We start from the raw sequence: 21,235 nt of genomic DNA on the forward strand, positions 1-21,235 counted from the left end.
TATTTGGGACAGTGAGCTCCCAAATATTCTTGCACAAGAAAATATCACAAAAGTAATTACAGATTTACAAAAAGTCAACTAAATCAAAGCTGAATCTTTGAATATCCATCTACTAAGGATTGAGTAAACTTTATGATTAAACATTATCACTCTTCGCTAGTCAGCACCAAAAGATAAACTTCTTGCCTAAGCTGTAATTCAGCCTCCCGCCACTAGCTGGGGCTGCAGCTCCAGTTAACGGCTACTGCCATCATGCTAGAAAACTCTACTTCCTGTTTTTTTTAAACAAGCACAGATGACAGTGTTTAGATCTGGAAAGTGCACATGAAGTTTTTTGTAGGCTGCGTCTGGTTCAACTGGCTTATAACCACTCAAATTGAGCAGTGGCATGAGGAAGTTACCTACAAGGAGGACTGAAGGCTGGTGGTGCTAGCTCTGCTAACTTAAGCCACACTCAATGACACATCGTTTACCCACAGACTCTTTGATCCTGTGTTCAGCTGTGTTTAATAAGTTGTGCCCAATGTTGACTGTTTTTCTACATTTCTGTTTAAAGCTGGGGTTGGCAGTCTCGGAAAACTAGCATGAATTTGAATGTAGCATGTCCTCATGACTCCGTCTAACCCCTCCCCTCCTCCCTCAGAGCTCCTCCAAAACGAGGCAGGAGACGGAGACTCAGAGGAGTGCACGCCGGGGAAATGTACGCGCAGGAGGCGGGCAGAACAGCAGGATGTGATTTGAATGGTTTAAAATTTTGGCACTCAAAAGAGGCTGATTGGTTGGTGTTTTCCCAGGTTTACTCCGGCTGTAGAGAGCAGCTTTTCTTCGCTCTTTTTTAAGAACACATCATGTATTGATTGCCATCAGGACATAAAGATCATTTTAACCAGTATAACAAAAAGTGTATCTAAATCTGATTACCAACCCCAGCTTTAAAGCTCTGGGAAGTTAGTCGCTTCAGGATATCTCCAACAAATCTAGCCCACCACCATCAACAGGCTGGCTCATGTCTCCAAAACAGCCTCCTTGTTTTCCCTTCTTGAGCTTAAGTAGTATCCTGATGATAATCCTAAAAGCTCTGTTTCCTCATCCATCATTTATCCTCAAACCAAATCTTATCATGAACACTTTCTTTTCTAGGAGACTTTTCTTGGAAACATTTCCTCCTCGGAGTCTTGTAAGATGTTTTTATCCTTTGTTAACGTTGTTGATGCTCCATTTTAGGTTCCTTTCATTGTTACCCTCTTTGTTGAATTATCCAAATTTAATATCTTTATAAATGATGAATCCTTCTAAAGCAAAGATTTCATTCTTGGGTAAACGGAGCTGAGGGGTTGACTGCATACGTTATGAGGGGAGGCTTTCTTCACTTTAAACACTAGTCTGAAAATACCTTGAAGTCAGCGCAGCATAAAGCTACCGCACTGTGTGCATGAGTAAGTTTGGAAGTCTCTCTGAAGTGTGAGTACTTAGGTCAGGGTTATAGTCTCAGTCTGCCTCTGTGAAACCTGCATATGTCTTATTTTGGTCTCTCTGCAGATGATTGAGTTCTAAGTTGCGTTTGGGGTCTTATTTTTTCTCATTTGTGCATCTGCAATCAACCAGAGTGGAAAGGTGTCCCTGAACGATGTCATCCGAGTGTAATTATTTTTCCACACTAATTAGCAAAGCATCAGAATTGCATCTAATTGAATAAAGCTCCTTACTACTGAAGTGACAGGCACTGCTTTGAGTAAATTACAGCTGCATTGGTAACAACAGTCTTTAATTGACAGCAATCACACACACACACACTCAAAAACACACACAAGTCTGGTTTGGTAACTTCAAATATGTCTGCTTTCTCCTGAAAATGAGGATCTCGTCTCCTGTCTGATGAGCATCTCTCCGAAAATCCACTTCAGACACTTCACATCCACTGAAAGGGTTTTTATCCGAGTGATTTCATCATGCCAGCGCGGAGAGAAACCTTGGGTGTTAAAATAATAAACCATCCACAAAAAGAGAAAAACAACCTGCGAGTCTTCATCGAATTAATTTCACATCACAAGAAACATGTGGATCAGACTGAGCTAAAATCAGCTGAACAGAAGAAGTCGGAGTACATGAAACTGTTATCCAAAGACTAGAAGATGTAAACACGTGACGAGGATGTGTTTCAAATGAATATACATCACAGAAAGTTGCTAAATATGGTCCTGTGTGTGCAGCTGCAAAGACGTCTTAAGACCTGTAGGAGTACTGAGCGGGCTTGATGCACAGTTTGAAAGTAGCTGCAGTTATTTTGCAAACCATTGTACAAAGTGTGTTTCCTCTAACCACACCATGCTTTGTTTTTAGTAGTGTTCTAGGCTCTTTATCCTCAAGTGTGACTCTGATGTAAGTCCTTAAAGAATTAAGCTTAGAAGATGTATGCCACTTTGTCATGTTTCTTTTTTTTAAGTCAAAGGGAATATAAGAACCGTTTAATACTTTAATGAAAGTATGTTGTGAAGACAGAAAGGGTAAATGTTATTTATCTGTAAATGCACTGACCACCCCTGCCTATGTGAGAGCCTCAGTTGGGCCACCCCGGTCAAAAGGCTCTGGACACGCCCCGGCCCCTAGGCCGCTCTGTTCTCCTTCTCCAGCACTGTACGCTTCTCCGTCTCCAAGCGGGTTCTCTGCATCCATCGTGGCCTGGATCATTTGTCGTGAGTGCTGCTTTATTCCCACATCCAAGTTGTGATCTTTATAACGTGGATCAAGTACAGTCGCGATGAAGTGCAGAGGATCTGAATAGATCTCAGTGAAACGCGTGCTGACAGACTCTAAAGGCTGATTTATACTTCTGTGTCTCCCCTACGCAGCAGGGGCTGACGCAGACTTGAGCCCCACATACTTGTGCGTCGGTGTGTCCGTGTCGCGCAGCAATTCTCCGCCGAAACGCCTGAGGGCAGTGCTGTCTCTCTGATAGCCGGCCGCCTGCTTCCGGTCCCGCTACGATCTCTGTTTACTTTTCCACAGAGATTCAGAGCGTGTTCTGTTAATCTACAGCTGATACATGTTGCTGTTTATCATACAGACATGATTACATGAAGAATAGAGAGGAGGAGATGAAATACACGGCCGATGTGCGGCTGATGAGCGGGATCCAGGAAGTGTTGTAAATGCGGGAAAGACAAAGCCGCCGAGCGGACCAATCACAGAGCTTGCTGTCCGCGTCGGCTCTACGGGGAGTTACATTTTGGAGGAGGTGCACGTCAGCTACGTGCGTAGGCCACGGCGTAGGTACGGGAGCTACGCGGACCCCCGGCGTAGGGTACGCCGTTGATTCAACGCAGAAGTATAAATCAGCCTTAAGAGTGTACACTCCTCTACGGTTCACCCAACACCCTCCTCAACAAATTACAATACATACAAAACTCAGCTGCACGCCTCCTCACTCACTCCCGCTCCAGAGACCACATCACCCCAGTCCTCCAGAACCTCCATTGGCTTCCCATCACCTCAAGAATACAGTCCAAGATCCTCCTCATCACCTACAAAGCCCTCCACAATCTAGCTCCCTCCTACCTCACCGACCTTCTGCAGCCATATAATCCCTCCCGCAACCTCCGCTCCACCAACGCCAACCTCCTCACCCCTCTCACCAAACCCAAGCACGAACCTGGGGGGGCAGGGCCTTCTCTGTCGCTGCCCCCACCCTCTGGAATGCTCTCCCCCAACACCTCAGATTCTCTCCCTCACTCACCAAATTCAAATCCGGACTCAAAACACACCTTTTTACAAAGGCTTTTAAACTAGAATTGATTGATTTTTTTCTTGTTTTGTTTTATTTTGCTGCCTTGCTCTTCTTTGCTTTTTTATTTTGCACTGTTTTCCTTTCCTTTGCTTTTCTATTGTATAATTTTATTGTCCTGTAAAGCGCTTGGAGAATCTTTTACAGCGCTTTTATAAATAAAATGTATTATTATTATTATTATTATTATTATAATTATTACTTTACATTGTTTTCCCTCCGTGGTCTGTCTCAACCTCTTTGCTTAGAAGACGCTTTAGTGCTGCAATTAAAGGAAGAACGTCTGCTACAGATGCATCAGAGGAGCTGATCTCTTTAGTCAGCTGCTCAAAGGGGGCAAGAAGAGAGGGAATGTTCTCTATTAAGACCCACTGGTGTGAAGTGAATGTTGTGGGGAACTCCAGATGTGTGCTGTAGGACTCGCTTTTGCACAAAGCAATCCAGATGCGGTTTTTGCTTGCGTCATCACAACATTCTGTTACGGCCGAAAAACGAAAATGCACTTTTGGTCCATCTTTGGCAGAACATTTTCAGTGGCTGAATTTTCTGTGCATCCCTAGTCTTTAGGTTGCAAGTTGCGTGAACATAGGATATCTGACAACCACTATCATTCCACCATTGCCTGATTGATCAGCAACTGCAAAGCCAGCAGCAAAAACTCAAACAAACATACGTTACATTTCGTTGATGAGACTAAAATGTTCGTGGTGGACCATCAGATTCAAATCTAGGATATTTTCCCCCAAACGTGCGTCTAATCTGTCTGTCAACAAACAACCAATCCATTCCTGCAACATGAATTAGTTCATCATTGTTATGCTGATGATGTGCAAATTTATATGCCGTTCAGCTTAAAGAGGAATGGATCCCTGCAGTCGTTATTCAACTGTTTGAAAGATGTAAAGTTATGGCTGAGCCTACATTTTCTGCACCTTAATGAGGACAAGACTGAGGTCATTGTATTTGGACAGTCCCAACAGTTCGATGGGAGCACTCTTGGCCCTCTCGCAGCAAATGTTCCCTCCTCTGTAAAGAGCCTTGGAGTTCATTTTGACAGTGCCTTCAAATTTAGGAAACAAATCTCTTCTGTGGTTCAGTCCAGCTTCTTTCAGCTGAGACTCATAGCGAAGGTGAAGGCATATCTCCCTCCTAAGGATCTAGAGAGAGTAGTCCATGCCTTTGTTATGGCTAGGCTTGATTATTGTAATTCTTTGTATGCGGGCTTAGACATGGCGTCTATTCAGCGCCTGCAGCTTGTACAGAATGCGGCAGCTCGCCTCCTGACTGGCAGTAAAAAGAGGGAGCACATCACACCCGTGCTGCGCGCTCTCCACTGGCTCCCAGTCCGTCACAGGATTGATTTTAAAGTTGCACTTTTAACGTACAAGGCCCTAAATGGATTGGCACCATCCTACTTGGCTGATCTTCTCCATGGTCACAACCCAACCCGAGCACTGAGGTCAACAAACCAGCTGCTCCTGGATGTGCCTAAAAGTCGCCTTAAAACCCGGGGAGACCGAGCCTTTGCAGCAGCGGCCCCCCAAGCTCTGGAATGGCTTGCCACTTCAATTAAGATCGCCCCCCACTGTTGAATGTTTTAAATCTTTGTTGAGGACCCATCTCTTCTCTTTGGCCTTCTCCTCATGAAGAGGACATTAATATCCTGATATGTTGTTGTTTATTGTTGTCTTCATGTAACTTTTACTTTTTACCTTGTAAAGCACTTTGGCCAACACTGGTTGTTTTAAATGTGCTATATAAATAAAGTTGACTTGACTTCTCTGCAACACGTGTGCAGCTTTGATTGACCAAAATCTAAAAGATGACGATGCACATGAGAACGTACTGATCACATCCAGTGCGTCAGTCAGAGGTCGTCGTAAAAGTACAACACAGCTCCTTTCATTCTTTCACTTGAAGACGAGGTCAGGTCAGAGATATGTTTCCTCCATCACTGCATGTTTGTTCACTTCACTTTGATTGGATGTTCTCAGACTTCAGGTAAAAGTGGTCAGAGAAGAATGGCGTTTCTTGACCTCAATCCTCCACATCAACACTTCCATCTGTGTGATGCACTTACTTCTTACCTTGGCAGATCAATGAGGACAGCACAGCAGCAGCACTGCAGTGGTTGGAGAGTCTGAGCTTGGTTATCTAACTAAGAGAAGGAATCTGGATTTACACAAGTGGAAGTGTTAAAAAGGTGAAATGTGGCTTTACAGATTTAAACACTCGCTTCAACCTTGATTTAAAAGTCTGATCGGCTTTTTGAAAAGTTTACAAAAGAGAAACGCTTTGACTGAAACAGGTGACCAGACTTCTTATCCACTACAACAGGACTGAATGTTTTGAGTTCTCATTGACTGAAGGGTAAAACTGAGTATAATGTGACCTGACTGAGGCTACGTCCACACGTCCACAGATATAAAAAATATATATAATCTCTGTGTTTCCATCCCTCCATCCATCCTTCTTCCTCCACTCATCCGGGTCCGGGTTGCTGGGGCAGCAGTCTCAGCAGGGAAGCCCAGACCCTCCTCTCACCGGCCACTTCCACCAGCTCTTCTGGAAGGATACCGAGGCGTTCCCAGGCCAGCTGAGGGATATAATCTCCTCCCCAGGGAGACGTCCAGGAGGCATCCTGACCAGATGCCCAAACCACCTCATCCAGCTCCTCTCGCAGAGGAGCAGCGGCTCTACTTTGAGCCTCTCCTGGATGTCTGAGCTCCTGACCCGGTCTCTAAGGCTGAGCCCAGACACCCTGTAAAGAAATCTCATTTCAGCCGCTTGTATTCGTGATCTTGTTCTTTCGGTCACTACCCACAGCTCGTGACCATCGGTGAGGGTTGGAACGTGGATCGATTGGTAAATTGAGAGCTTTGCCTTCTGGCTCAGCTCTCTCTCTTCACCACAACAGACCGGTTCAGCTGCAGACGGTGCATCGACCTGTCTGTCAATCTCGTACTCCCTCTTGCCATCACTCATGAATAAGACCCCGAGATACTTGGGGTAATGACTCCCCTCTGACCCGGAGTGGGCAATCTCTGTGTTGTAAAGAAAAATCCACCAGAGGTGTTTACGATTATTTCTCTGTCCACATGTTCATGCACAATACTTGCCACGCACATGTTGAGGTAACGATATCAGCATCCCCAAAACCTCAGTTTGAGTTATCCCCTCGAATACAGACACAACAAAGACCAGAGAAAGAACCTCTTCAAGGACATTCACGTACCTTTGGACAAGGAAATCTAAAACAGCTGCTACAATTAGCACTGCTTCAACAATCCACATCACATGCAACGCCAACAACAATCACACTGTATGGTTTCACTGTACGGGGACTCACACTCTTCATGTTAACAGAACCTCTACAGAGAATGGAAACTTCCCTCTGAAATCAGCAGCTGAATAATGATCACAGCACAAGCTATAATGAATAACCTTTTTATTAGAACTCCAAGACCTTTAATAGTTATCGACAAAAACTGAGGGTAGCTCAGCCCACAATTACCAAACAAATTAGAGTGTGTGATTGGAAGCAGCACAGATGTTTGTGTTCTATTAAAAGCACAGATGACTCTTATCGGGGAAGTGTCGCTGAAATTGAGGGAAAGCCTCATTATCGGGTTATTTGTTTTCTGCTCGCTCCCATAATATGAAACAGCATTTCAGATGAGCCGACGACTCTGCTGTGGACTCGGCGCTCTGCTGCAGAACAGTGTCCTTGGCATTGTCATGGGAAGCAGTGTATTCGGCCTTCATGCTCTATGAAGCTCCCTCCCCGGCCTCACCTGCATGAAACTTTCCTCTGCAAACTCACTAATGAGGCTGAGGCGGGAGTCAATCAGCTGTGAGGGCTAAAATGTGCTTCTGAAGGGGCTGCAGGCGAACCTGCACAGCCTGCCAATTCAACACTCTCACGTCTCTGTGCGCCCGTCAGCCTCTGTATTCACCACATTCACACTGAGGCCACCGCAGGGGGCGGGTCTGTCCGTCAACTCCTGGCTGGTATTAGAGGAGAGAGCGCTCGATGTGGAGCCCTCGCGGTGGGTGGCTCCTGCACCCTGAAAATAATTTGTTGACATCTTAAGAAAAATTTCCCTGACTTCTTTTCAGAGTGAGAGCGCAGAGCAGTTAGAAGACAATGTGTGATCCTCTGGGCTGACTTTGAGAAGTCACACTACCTGAATTTGATCATAGCACTCTGCAGACCACTTATTCACCTCCATGTATGACTGAGTTTACTGTGTGTGTGTCTGTATATCAGCAGAGACATGACAGGAACAGGGGGGAAGAGGAGGAGTGAGCTGGGTGTGTGTGTGTGTGTGTGTGTAGGTGTGTTTGTGGGAAAGAGAACCACATGAGGAGGAGGAAGGTAAATTGACTATTTCCTCACTGGATATTAGGGGTGAGCCCGACTAAGGATTTGCTTAGTCGAATCTGATTCATCAGATTTTGCCCATAGTCGATGAATAGTGGAATGTTTGTTGTTTTTCCTTATTGACCCAAAGTCTGCATGATGGTGACCGCATGACAATATTACACATAACCCTTTACAATTAAGAGACTCGTAGCTTAAAGTAAAAGGGACAACAGAATATTATAAGTATAAAACTTAGAGTTTTTTAATCTATATTGCAAAAACAACGAGGTGATGAAGGAGAGAAAACTCATAAGACCACCATCAGTTAAACATGGAACAACGCGCCACAGATATTTAAACAGTGTTCACACAGCAGAGAGCAGCACTGCAGAGGGTAGTTTGTCCAACTTAAGGCTAAACATTTGTTTAATGTTCAAAATCAAACCTGAACCAGCTAAAGGGTTTTTAAATCTCTTAACAGAACCTTTTAAAACAGTCTTTCATCGCGTCTTTGTCCGCTTGAGTCTTTTCAAATTGTACGTGAGGAAAACCATCGTGTGTACGGGCAGAAGTGCGCTCCTGTCTTTGTTGACTGTAAATCCTGTATTTGAGAATATCCTCTCTGATGGTGTGGAGGTGGATGGGATGCTGTGGATTGTTTTTGAGGCTTCAGACAGCTTTGGGTATCCCTCCTCGTTCTTTTGGCCCCGTAGAGTTTTTGTGTGGTCCGGTAATCCTTGATCTCACAGCCCTCTTCATGAAGCTGCTCCTCGTCTTCATGAAGCTGCTCCTCGTCTTCATGAAGCTGCTCCTCGTCTTCATGAAGCTGCTCCTCGTCTTCATGAAGCTGCTCCTCAGCTTCATGAAGCTGCTCCTCAGCTTCATGAAGCTGCTCCTCGTCTTCATGAAGCTGCTCCTCATCTTCATGAAGCTGCTCCTCAGCTTCATGAAGCTGCTCCTCGTCTTCCTGAAGCTGCTCCTCAGCTTCATGAAGCTGCTCCTCGTCTTCATGAAGCTGCTCCTCGTCTTCATGAAGCTGCTCCTCGTCTTCATGAAGCTGCTCCTCGTCTTCATGAAGCTGCTCCTCATCTTCATGAAGCTGCTCCTCATCTTCATGAAGCTGCTCCTCATCTTCATGAAGCTGCTCCTCATCTTCATGAGGCTGCTCCTCGTCTTCATGAAGCTGCTCCTCATCTTCATGAAGCTGCTCCTCATCTTCATGAAGCTGCTCCTCGTCTTCATGAAGCTGCTCCTCAGCTTCATGAAGCTGCTCCTCAGCTTCATGAAGCTGCTCCTCGTCTTCATGAGGCTGCTCCTCAGCTTCATGAAGCTGCTCCTCAGCTTCATGAAGCTGCTCCTCATCTTCATGAAGCTGCTCCTCAGCTTCATGAAGCTGCTCCTCATCTTCATGAAGCTGCTCCTCATCTTCATGAGGCTGCTCCTCGTCTTCATGAAGCTGCTCCTCATCTTCATGAAGCTGCTCCTCATCTTCCTGAAGCTGCTCCTCGTCTTCATGAAGCTGCTCCTCAGCTTCATGAAGCTGCTCCTCAGCTTCATGAAGCTGCTCCTCGTCTTCATGAAGCTGCTCCTCCTCTTCATGAAGCTGCTCCTCGTCTTCATGAAGCTGCTCCTCGTCTTCATGAAGCTGCTCCTCATCTTCATGAAGCTGCTCCTCATCTTCATGAAGCTGCTCCTCAGCTTCATGAAGCTGCTCCTCGTCTTCATGAAGCTGCTCCTCGTCTTCATGAAGCTGCTCCTCCTCTTCATGAAGCTGCTCCTCATCTTCATGAAGCTGCTCCTCAGCTTCATGAAGCTGCTCCTCGTCTTCATGAAGCTGCTCCTCGTCTTCATGAAGCTGCTCCTCCTCTTCATGAAGCTGCTCCTCGTCTTCATGAAGCTGCTCCTCGTCTTCATGAAGCTGCTCCTCAGCTTCATGAAGCTGCTCCTCGTCTTCATGAAGCTGCTCCTCATCTTCCTGAAGCTGCTCCTCATCTTCATTAAGCTGCTCCTCATCTTCATGAAGCTGCTCCTCATCTTCATGAAGCTGCTCCTCAGCTTCATGAAGCTGCTCCTCATCTTCATGAAGCTGCTCCTCATCTTCCTGAAGCTGCTCCTCGTCTTCATGAAGCTGCTCCTCGTCTTCCTGAAGCTGCTCCTCGTCTTCCTGAAGCTGCTCCTCGTCTTCATGAAGCTGCTCCTCGTCTTCATGAAGCTGCTCCTCATCTTCATGAAGCTGCTCCTCAGCTTCATGAAGCTGCTCCTCATCTTCATGAAGCCGCTCCTCAGCTTCATGAAGCTGCTCCTCGTCTTCATGAAGCTGCTCCTCATCTTCATGAAGCTGCTCCTCATCTTCATGAAGCTGCTCCTCGTCTTCATGAAGCTGCTCCTCGTCTTCATGAAGCTGCTCCTCATCTTCATGAAGCTGCTCCTCGTCTTCATGAAGCTGCTCCTCAGCTACATGAAGCTGCTCCTCGTCTTCATGAAGCTGCTCCTCGTCTTCATGAAGCTGCTCCTCGTCTTCCTGAAGCTGCTCCTCAGCTTCATGAAGCTGCTCCTCGTCTTCATGAAGCTGCTCCTCGTCTTCATGAAGCTGCTCCTCGTCTTCATGAAGCTGCTCCTCGTCTTCATGAAGCTGCTCCTCGTCTTCATGAAGCTGCTCCTCGTCTTCATGAAGCTGCTCCTCGTCTTCATGAAGCTGCTCCTCGTCTTCATGAAGCTGCTCCTCGTCTTCCTGAAGCTGCTCCTCAGCTTCATGAAGCTGCTCCTCAGCTTCATGAAGCTGCTCCTCATCTTCATGAAGCTGCTCCTCAGCTTCATGAAGCTGCTCCTCATCTTCCTGAAGCTGCTCCTCATCTTCCTGAAGCTGCTCCTCGTCTTCATGAAGCTGCTCCTCGTCTTCATGAAGCTGCTCCTCGTCTTCATGAAGCTGCTCCTCAGCTTCATGAAGCTGCTCCTCAGCTTCATGAAGCTGCTCCTCATCTTCATGAAGCTGCTCCTCGTCTTCATGAAGCTGCTCCTCATCTTCATGAAGCTGCTCCTCATCTTCATGAAGCTGCTCCTCATCTTCATGAAGCTGCTCCTCATCTTCACGAAGCTGCTCCTCGTCTTCATGAAGCTGCTCCTCATCTTCACGAAGCTGCTCCTCATCTTCCTGAAGCTGCTCCTCATCTTCATGAAGCTGCTCCTCATCTTCCTGAAGCTGCTCCTCATCTTCACGAAGCTGCTCCTCATCTTCACGAAGCTGCTCCTCGTCTTCCTGAAGCTGCTCCTCATCTTCATGAAGCTGCTCCTCAGCTTCATGAAGCTGCTCCTCGTCTTCCTGAAGCTGCTCCTCATCTTCCTGAAGCTGCTCCTCATCTTCATGAAGCTGCTCCTCATCTTCATGAAGCTGCTCCTCATCTTCCTGAAGCTGCTCCTCATCTTCATGAAGCTGCTCCTCATCTTCATGAAGCTGCTCCTCGTCTTCATGAAGCTGCTCCTCATCTTCATGAAGCTGCTCCTCGTCTTCATGAAGCTGCTCCTCGTCTTCCTGAAGCTGCTCCTCGTCTTCCTGAAGCTGCTCCTCGTCTTCATGAAGCTGCTCCTCATCTTCATGAAGCTGCTCCTCATCTTCATGAAGCTGCTCCTCGTCTTCATGAAGCTGCTCCTCATCTTCAGGAAGCTGCTCCTCATCTTCATCACTATTTTTTAGGATCAACTGAAGTTTTATTTCCTGACATTTTTTTTTCCTGACTCTTTTAATTTAACATTTTGAATGGGACTTTTTTGGGATTGCATTTTTGTTAATTTTTGAATGGGTTGAGTCTGGGGGGATGAGTAATATTTAACTCAACATTCATGTTTTTGTTCTTCAATGAAATAATTGATTGTTCAATAAAATATTTAACACTTGATAAAGTTCTACTTATAAATAAATCTGTTTAAATTGTATTATTTTGGATGGATGTCTGCTTAGAACAAAACAAATATTTATGCGTGGATATGATACTTCTCCATTAAATTCCCATAAATTCCCATAATTTCCAATTTGGAATATTTCAAAATTCCCCAGCTTAACTTCCCATGGAAATCTACCGGAAATTTTCCACCCCTTTGCAACCCTAGTTATTACTATTAATTTATTTATCACGTTTCATAGTGGAACAATGTAATCTCTCTCTCATTGTGCAGCCTTAGTTCCCCTCCTCTGTGTTGAATCAGTAACCAGTGCTGTTACACATCTCAGGTACATTGAGAGCTGTGTCTCCTCAGTGAGGCAAAGTGATATTTCCTCACTTTATCACCAAAAACGTCTTCACTCCACTTCATAACTCGCATTCAATCTCAAGACATGAACTCGTAAGCCTGTTACGCGCCGCCGCCCGCTGAGCTCTCCAATTAATTTTGGCATCTTTTTGTGAAATCACATCACCAGAATTAAATGTGAGTGGATACGCAGTTAAATAAGTGAACGCAGCGTCGCAGAGCTTCATGATAACGCCACAACCCCCTCCAATGAATGAATCCAGCAGCGAGAATTACCTCCAGTGTCATTTTCTCTGCATGATCACACAGATTTCAACTATCGCAGGTTTTCTTGCAATAAAATGCATCAGTTCATCTTTGCCTTGTAGTGGAACTTCTTCACCGGCGATGCTGTTGTCAGCAGTGCAAACAAAAAAAAGCAGAAGCTGATTACAGGGCGGGATTATCAAGATTGCTCGTGTCTCTTAGCATCCAGAGATATCATAGCAGCAAAGGCCAGAGAGAGGTACTTGCCTCTCACACACTTGTTTATAAGATAATATCTTTGATGGTAAGTCCCCCCTTCGTGAGCCCCCCCACCCCAAACAATATAAATGTATATGAGGGAAAACTGGGGCAAGCCTGAATCAGAATTTTAATGGACCTTATTTTTGTTTAGACTCACATTTTTCAGCAGTAAGCACCACCACACCCAGAATATCAATGAAACGCTGCTATTCTTACGCCTCTGAGATGTGTTTGAGCGAGACATGACTTCTCTTCATGGAAGTTCACCGATGGGGAATCTCGACAATAATCGCTACAAGAGGCAGATGTCAGCGCTGGTTATTTTCTCTCTCTCTACATGAATAATTCCTCCAACAGCTCAGCCACTCTTTCTCTCCCCCACACTACAATCCGTATCTGGATGTTTCTGAGCCCGCTGCGACCCCTCCATACATCCAAACAGCAGCGTTAACTGCCGTCCTGCTTTCTGAGCCTCCTGCACGTTTTTATTGGAACGATGCTCTGAGTTATTTGGCAGGAGGGGCTAAAAATAGAAAGAAGCGGATGGATCGTAAAGTATTTGGCTTGTTGGGCGTAATGGAGCTCAGTTTATGGCTGGAATGGTGAACTATTGATAAACGAGTGTCAGCGGTGTAGTTCTGTCCACGTGAACTGGACCCTGTGAGATCACTTTGATGCTTCACAGATTTCTATTTCTGTTTTCTGTTTGAATTCATAACAATTCAATTCATTATTGAATGTTGTCCTGTTGTATCTTCCTTAACATTTCCTTATTGCTGCTTCCTGATTGTCTTGCTCCATGTATTTCATGTCCATGGCCACTTTCTCAAAGACTGTCATGTCATCTCCTTATGTAGCTTTTAGTCATTTTTAAAATCGTATGGTGGCATTTGTTCTTTTCTTTTTTTCTTTGCTCCTTTCTTTGATTACGTTTTTTTTCTCCTCTCCCTTTTTCATTTTACTTTATTTTATTTTTCTGTTTAATCTTGATCTTTTTAACATCTGGCAAGGGACTACGGATGTAAACTAGCCTTTTAGCTAATTCTGGCATATTGACAAAAAGCGGCTCTTTTAATTTAACATTTTGAAAGGTACTTGTTTGGAGGGAGAGCGGCTCTTTTAATTTAACATTTTGAAAGGTACTTGTTTGGAGGGAGAGCGGCTCTTTTAATTTAACATTTTGAAAGGTACTTGTTTGGAGGGAGAGCGGCTCTTAATTTAACATTTTGAATGAGACTTGTTTGGAGGGAGAGCGGCTCTTTTAATTTAACATTTTGATGAGACTTTTTTGGAGGGAGAGCGGCTCTTTTAAATTAACATTTTGAATGGGACTTTTTTGGGATTGCATTTTTGTTAATTTTTGAATGGGTTGAGTCAGGGGGGATGAGTAATATTTAGCTTAACATAAATGTTTTTGTTCTTCAATGAAATAATTGATTGTTCAATATGAATGTTGTCCTGTTGTATCTTCCTTAATATTTCCTTATTTCTGCTTCCTGATTGTCTTGCTCCATGTATTTTATGTCCATGGCCACTTTCTCAAAGACTGTCATGTCATCTCCTTATGTAGCTTTTAGTCATTTTTTAATCGTACGGTGCTATATGTTCTTTTCTTTTTTTCTTTTCTCCTTTTTTTGATTGCGTTTTGTTTCTCCTCTCCCTTTTTCATTTTACTTTATTTCATTTTTCTGTTTAATCTTGATCTTTTTAACATCTGGCAAGGGACTACGGATGTTAACTAGCCTTTTAGCTAATTCTGGCATATTGACAAAAATGTTAATTAATATGCACGGTCCTTTTAAATGAAAAAATAAAGTAAAAGGACAAAAATGATCTCGGCTCATAATCACCCTGTGCAGAGACTCCAGATGTTTCCTACTGGACTTCAGGCAGTTAGAAGCACTAATGATGTACGTCACTTTTTTTGGACAAACAGTCAAAAAGTGAGAATAATATGGGGCACAGTTATCCTAGCGGTCTAAGCATGTCCCGTGGCTATAGTCCTCATCCCAGTGGTCGACCAGGGACCATTAGCTGAATGTTTCCCCCTCTCTCTACTCCTTACATTTCTTGTCTCTCTTCGGCTGTGCTAACAATAAAGGCAAAAAAATGCCTTAAAAACATACTGCAAAAAATAAAAATAAGAATAATATTTTGGAAAAAAATCAACATAACATATATTTATATAAAAATGTACAAGTTATTTAAAAAGCTATACAAACTTAGACGTAGGGGGTGCCAGTTTGGCCTAGTGGCCCCATGTAAAGAGGTTAGAGTCCTCAAGCAGGTGGGCCATGTTTGATTCCAACCTGCGGCCTCTTTCCCTCATGTCACTCCCCTGTCTCTATCCACTGTCCTATTCTCTCTGAAGGAAGAAAACCCAGCTAGGGTTGGTAGTCACAGAAAACTAGCATGAATTTGAATGTAGCATTTCTTCAGGACTCCGTCATTTTAACCAGTATAACAAAAAGTGTATCTATATCTGCTTACCAACCCCAGCTTTAAAGTGTGAGGAGCGGGATCTTGAAATTGATGCAAGTTTTGAACGGTAACCTGTGAAGCTGCTGAAGGACAGGAGTGACGTGATTGATGGAAAGAGTTCTGGTGATGATACGAGCAGCTGAGCAGCATTAAGGAGTGCATATTCACTTTTAGTCACCTCTTCTGCATCCATCTGCTGTGATTCTTATCTGTGCTCCAACAAGCTCCTCCTGAACCCCAAAACAATCCAAAAGCTGTTTTCTTTCATTGCTAAACTGGCACCGACTAATCTGAGGGTAACCCCAAACCTCCATCCAACAGGTGAAGTAATGCACTCTGATTGCTTGCTGAGTAGTTTCTGCAATGTATGCAAGTTGCACTTTGTCAGTGCATTCATGCTAAATACTCCCATCGCACTAACAATGAAACTGCAATTCATGATGTGCCTCTAATTATTTCACATTTGGCATCAGAAGCAGCCGGCTCAGTTTCACCTGGTTTGGATAACAGTAAAAGCTCCTCATCAGCACCGCTTTCTCCTGAAGGCAGCGATACACTTGATATGAAATTGAGCTTGCACAAAATTAAACTGCTGTTGAACTGGTTTCAAACACAGCGCTGCGGGCAAATATGTGTATACTCACAGCAACTTGACGTCTGTTCATTTAGTGACACCGCACGACTCGTTGCCAGATGGGGGCTGCTCGCAAACTGCAACACAGAGACAGACAATATATATATATATATATATACATAATTAAAGAGATTTGGAAACAGGATATCTTTGTGACGGATTTAGATCCATGAATATTCAAGGAGAACAGAAGTTTGAGATAATTAGCACAGGTAAGAGGAATGTAACACCTTATAATACTGTAAAAATGAGGAGTGATAATTAATGGATTGTTAAATGAGCAGCTTCTCCAAATAAAGGAGTTTAAACTAAAGTTAAGGACTATCGTGTAAAGGTATTGAAACCTGTGGTGATGGGAAAAGTACAGACATGATAGAATGTTATTCTTGTGTTGATTAGAAGTTAGAAACACACACACACACACACACAAGCACACCACAACCTTCTGTGACTTGCATTGTTATCTGTTCACATGGGAGAGGAGCAGACCAGGGGGTGAGAAGCCACGAAGGTGACCAGGAAGCAAGAGGTCATAAAAAGCTCTCGGTCATCTTATACTCTGAAGAGAATAAGTAACATGTTGAAGCTTCACTCGGTCAGTTGAGCAGACCTTGTCTAGCTTGTTAGATCACTCTGCCAGCTGACCGCTTTGCAAAGCTCACTAAAGGCCGGAATAAAGCTCACAAAGACAAACCGTCGTAGTTTGAGTCTTTCATTTTCATATTTCCGCCACACTGTCTTCTAATATCTAGCTGCAGACCCTTCTTGCTGGGTGTTGGGTGGTGGGGCCTACTAGGGGCCAGGTGGTAGAGGAGGTAGTATTGGTGTTGTCAATCTGGAGCTTGCATGTACGGAGCCTGGGTCCACTGAAAGTAGCAGTACTGCTTGTGGATATGATAGACAGTGGGAGCTGGAATGGAGGGGGGTTTGATCTGGGACGCCAGAGTTAACTCTCTGAGGTATCATGGGCCTAACTAAATGAAACATCAGGGAAGGGAGGAACCCACTTGATAACCCCAGTGAGGTGTTCTCGCTACCCATCTGTCCTTTCTATCTCAGGCTTTGGGGGACATGAGGAGCCAAGAGGCAGGCTACTAAACTCATCAGTAGAGGGCATTGTGAGGTGGTTTCTTCACTGAGCACTCATACTTTCTTTCAGGCACTAACAAGCTAATGTAATATCCAGGGGCAGCTGGATGCTAATGTTAGCCAATTGCTTGTAAGTTGTACACATTTTCAAAACCTTCATGATGCAACGGATTTAAACGTGAAAATGTTAAAGAAATCAAAACATAATTCAAAGTAAGACAGCATATTTCATAACCCATTCGCTACTGTTAGACAAAAGCTAATGCTAGTGTTCAAGCATGTCCCAGATAGCAGTGAGGATCACCATATTGGAAATGCTGACTCAACCTGAGTTGGACTTGAGGCGGGCCTTTCCCCTCGATGCTAACAGCCACACCCCTGTTATGTGGATGATCTCACTATCTCCACATCAGAGGAGTCTCTGTAGAGGTCATGAAAAGGTGAGCGTTATTGGAGACTTTAAATATTACCTATGACAGATATTGAGGCCCTATATATAAATTCCCTCTTTGATGTCTTTGCTTTGCTGCTTGTTCACACAGAGCCCGTCTGACTCACAGAGGTGTGCTTATAGCTTAAAGCATGTACACACTGCATGTGTCTTTACTGTATAATCTCTAATGTGTGCAATTCATACATTGGGCCCCTTGTGGTGTAATGACTCAGTAAATGGTATCGATGAATAACCCCATCAAACCCCCACTGATGCACAGTGAGAGCGCGTGCTACAGGCGGTAAGCGAACCTGAAAAGAACAAATTGTGTTTGATACAGCCGGCATTAAGGTCATGAAACAACTCAGGCTTTTAGACGTTTATCCTTCACTTTTTATGCCTTTCTTTAAGAGCAATCACAGAGAGAGCTGGTGCTACTTTCTGAAAATACTCAATCCACCTTCAGTTTCTGTCCATTAAAACATGTATCAGAGGATTTCATCGAAGTCTATTCACGGATGAAAGTCCAGCAGATTTTTAAGGTCAAGGATTTATTGATGAAAAATAAATTCCATTGTCCAGCCGAGCTCATAGAGGAGGTGGGTCTAGTAGGGTCTACGGGAAGTATCGATCTTTATGTAACTGCGTTTTTGAGAAGCAGAAGCAGCAGCAGCAGCGTAGGAGGGGACCTGCAAGGCTGCAGCAAGGAAGGAAGATCACAGCTATAAAGAAGAAGAGTCAGTGCCTGCAGCTTGTGCTCGCAACCCTGCAACCCTTTTCGCCTGTAAACACAAATAATCTCTTCTTCTACAACAAACCGAACGCTGAACACATGCCAAAATAAAATGATTGTCTTATAGGAGCATGAAAACTGTAACAAGGCTCAGCAAGGTTTGGATTTCTGAACATTCATACGGTCTTTTCAGGTCGTGGTTAGACCATGCATGAAGAAAGGTTTATGTTTTTACACTTTCCAAAGCAGAGGCTAACAATCTGAATTTTAACCAATCAGTTAAACAGAATGGTTCTCTTTGCTAATATGAGCTGCAGAGATTATCATGCGTGCCTGCAGGGGCTTTCTACCTATGGTGAATAACAAGCACTGCTTCAAAAGCCAAAAGGTCCTACAATTACACAAACAGCGTGTGGGAGGATCAAAAGTAAGGTTTGCAGATCTGTTCTGCTCTGTGTGTGATTGAAGGAAGATTACAACCCGAGTCAGACGTGTCACGAAATAATGCAAAAGAGCAACGTTCAATATTTTTAGTTCTTCAAATAAAAAGGTTTAGTAAAAGGTAGTAGCTTGTAACTAAATTCAAAGCTCACTTTAGCATCAGTGTGTCAGGTTTAGCAGAATAAACCAGGAGCACCAAAGTGAAGACTTTGACTAATATGTTTGAACTATAGGATCAAAGGGAAACACAAAACTTACTCGAATACATAGAGAGGATGTAAAAGCTCCAACAGATAATCCAGAAATCCAAAAAATCCCAGGGCAACCAAATAATCTCAAGAGAGAAGCTGCAGGTACGACCAAACACACTGACACTAACACAGAGACTAAATCCAGGCAGGGCAATCAAGCACAGGTGTGACCAACGAGACACAGGTGCAACCAATCAAGGCAATCACACAGGAGGGAAACACACAGGGGGAGGAAGTATGACTGGAAACGATACAGGAAGGCAGGAGGACTACAAAATAAAACAGGAAGTACTATACACAAGGACTACAGAAACACAACAATGACAGGACTACAGGAAGTAAAATAAGACATGAAACACAAAATTAAGGCAAAGAAGAAGAAAACTAGATAAAATAAACTTGTGATATATTGAGTAGAATTTTGAGAGTCAGATCATTGACTGACTTTTAAAAACATTTTAAAAGCAAACTTTGAAGTCTTGCTTTTAACTTAATCTTATTCTATCTTATTTATTTAGTCAATTTTAACTCATATAATGTCTTATTTTAAATTATTATAGCTACATAAATATTATTAATTCAGTATTTTTAATGTATTCATTTATTGTGGATTATTCTATTATTTATTTAGTTATTAATGAGATCTTAACATCTTTAGATGTTTACAGTTCACCTCCTAGCATTTCAATATTTATTGAATTTTACACTGCTGTATTTACTTTAAGTGTAGCATCTTAATTTCCTTTAACCTGGTTTGATGTTTTTTTTTAATCAAGGTTTTTTTTATTGATATATTCAAAAAAAAAGTAAACACACATTAATTTTCAACTTTTTTCTTTTTTCTCCCCTCCCCCAATGTCTTATTACCAGCACAAAAACATAATAAGAATATTGATATGTATATTAATAATAATAATAATAATAATAATAATAATAATAATAATAATAATAATAATAATAATAATAATAATGCATTTTATTTATAGGCGCCTTTCTTGGCAGTCAAGGTCACCTTACAACTTTAAAAACAAACAGAGTTTAAATAACAAACAGGAAATAAAACACAGTTTAAAAAGTGTTAAGTGAATGGACAGAGGAGTTGTGGTCAGATGGAGTAAGCCAGTTTAAACAGATGAGTTTTGAGTTTGGATTTAAAATGTGGGAGTGAGTCAGTGTTGCGGAGGTCAGGTGGGAGAGAGTTCCAGAGCTGGGGAGCAGAGCGCCTGAAGGCTGACAAGCGAGCAGGAGGGACAGTGAGGTGGATGGAGGAGGAAGATCTGAGGGTGCGGACGGGTGTGGCAGTATGGAGGAGGTCAGAGAGATATGGAGGGGCGAGGTTGTGTTTGGATTTGAAGGTGAGGAGAAGTATTTTGTAGTTGATCCGGTCTCTGATGGGGAGCCAGTGGAGCTGTTGCAGGATGGGTGTGATGTGGTGGAAGGAGGCGGTGCGTGTGATGATACGGGCGGCTGAGTTTTGAACCAGTTGAAGTTTATGGAGGATATAATAATAATAATAATAATAATAATAATAATAATAATAATAATAATAATAATAATAATAATAAATATATATATATATATGGTTTCATCTTTTAGTGTTTTATTATCTTATACATTTATTATATTTTGGTGAGTTTAATTTCTCATCTTGAGTTTTAACATCTTGTTTTACCTCCAGCGTTTTCTTTCATCAACTTTTTATTTATTCTTTATTTATTTATCTTTTTTATATCATGTTCTTAACCTTGCATATGGATTGTGGGGCTGGGATTGAGTGGATGGGGGGAGGTGTCCTTTTTGTATTTTTAATTTTTTCTATTTTATTACTACCATTATTTTTTGTATGTACGGTTTGAAAATGACTTAACAGCTTGCAAAACCAACTTGTAGAACCATTAAATCAATTAATGCAAACAGATAAATAAATATCATACTACACAAATGAGTCAGCTGACTTATTGACTTATCAGCTGATTATGGTAGCAGTCACACACCTCTGTGTTAAATAAAGGCAGGTAGAGTGATCAGCTGACCGCAGCAATGCAGCCGACAGGTGTAGAGGTAATCCAAAAACAATTCTCTCTCCTGCTGAGACAAAACCAACACCCCGCCTGCCTCACCATTAGGGTGTCAGATATGTTTAGCACTGAAGGTCATCCTGAGGTGCGCCTGGACGCTCCGGCCTGACCCAATGATGCAGGTAGATTCAATTGAAATGTCACCAAATGGAACTCTTTATGGGCTGCTGGTGTTTCCTGTCTCTCTTCATCTCCA

The 21,235-nt window shown here is 43.2% G+C and overlaps 1 long non-coding RNA gene across 1 annotated transcript in view; it reads right to left on the bottom strand.

The window, feature by feature from the left end:
- LOC117806790 overlaps nt 1-19,079 on the bottom strand; it is a 175,950-nt gene extending 156,871 nt beyond the window's left edge. Inside the window, exons 1-2 of the long non-coding RNA XR_004629753.1 lie at nt 18,969-19,079; nt 16,025-16,091 (exon numbers count right to left, since the gene is read on the bottom strand). This is a non-coding gene — a long non-coding RNA (uncharacterized LOC117806790). The remainder of the gene's footprint in view (nt 1-16,024; nt 16,092-18,968) is intronic.
- Nucleotides 19,080-21,235: the final 2,156 nt, after the last annotated feature.

This window comes from Notolabrus celidotus, chromosome 22 (genome assembly GCF_009762535.1).
Source record: "Notolabrus celidotus isolate fNotCel1 chromosome 22, fNotCel1.pri, whole genome shotgun sequence".
Taxonomy (NCBI): Eukaryota; Metazoa; Chordata; class Actinopteri; order Labriformes; family Labridae; genus Notolabrus; species Notolabrus celidotus.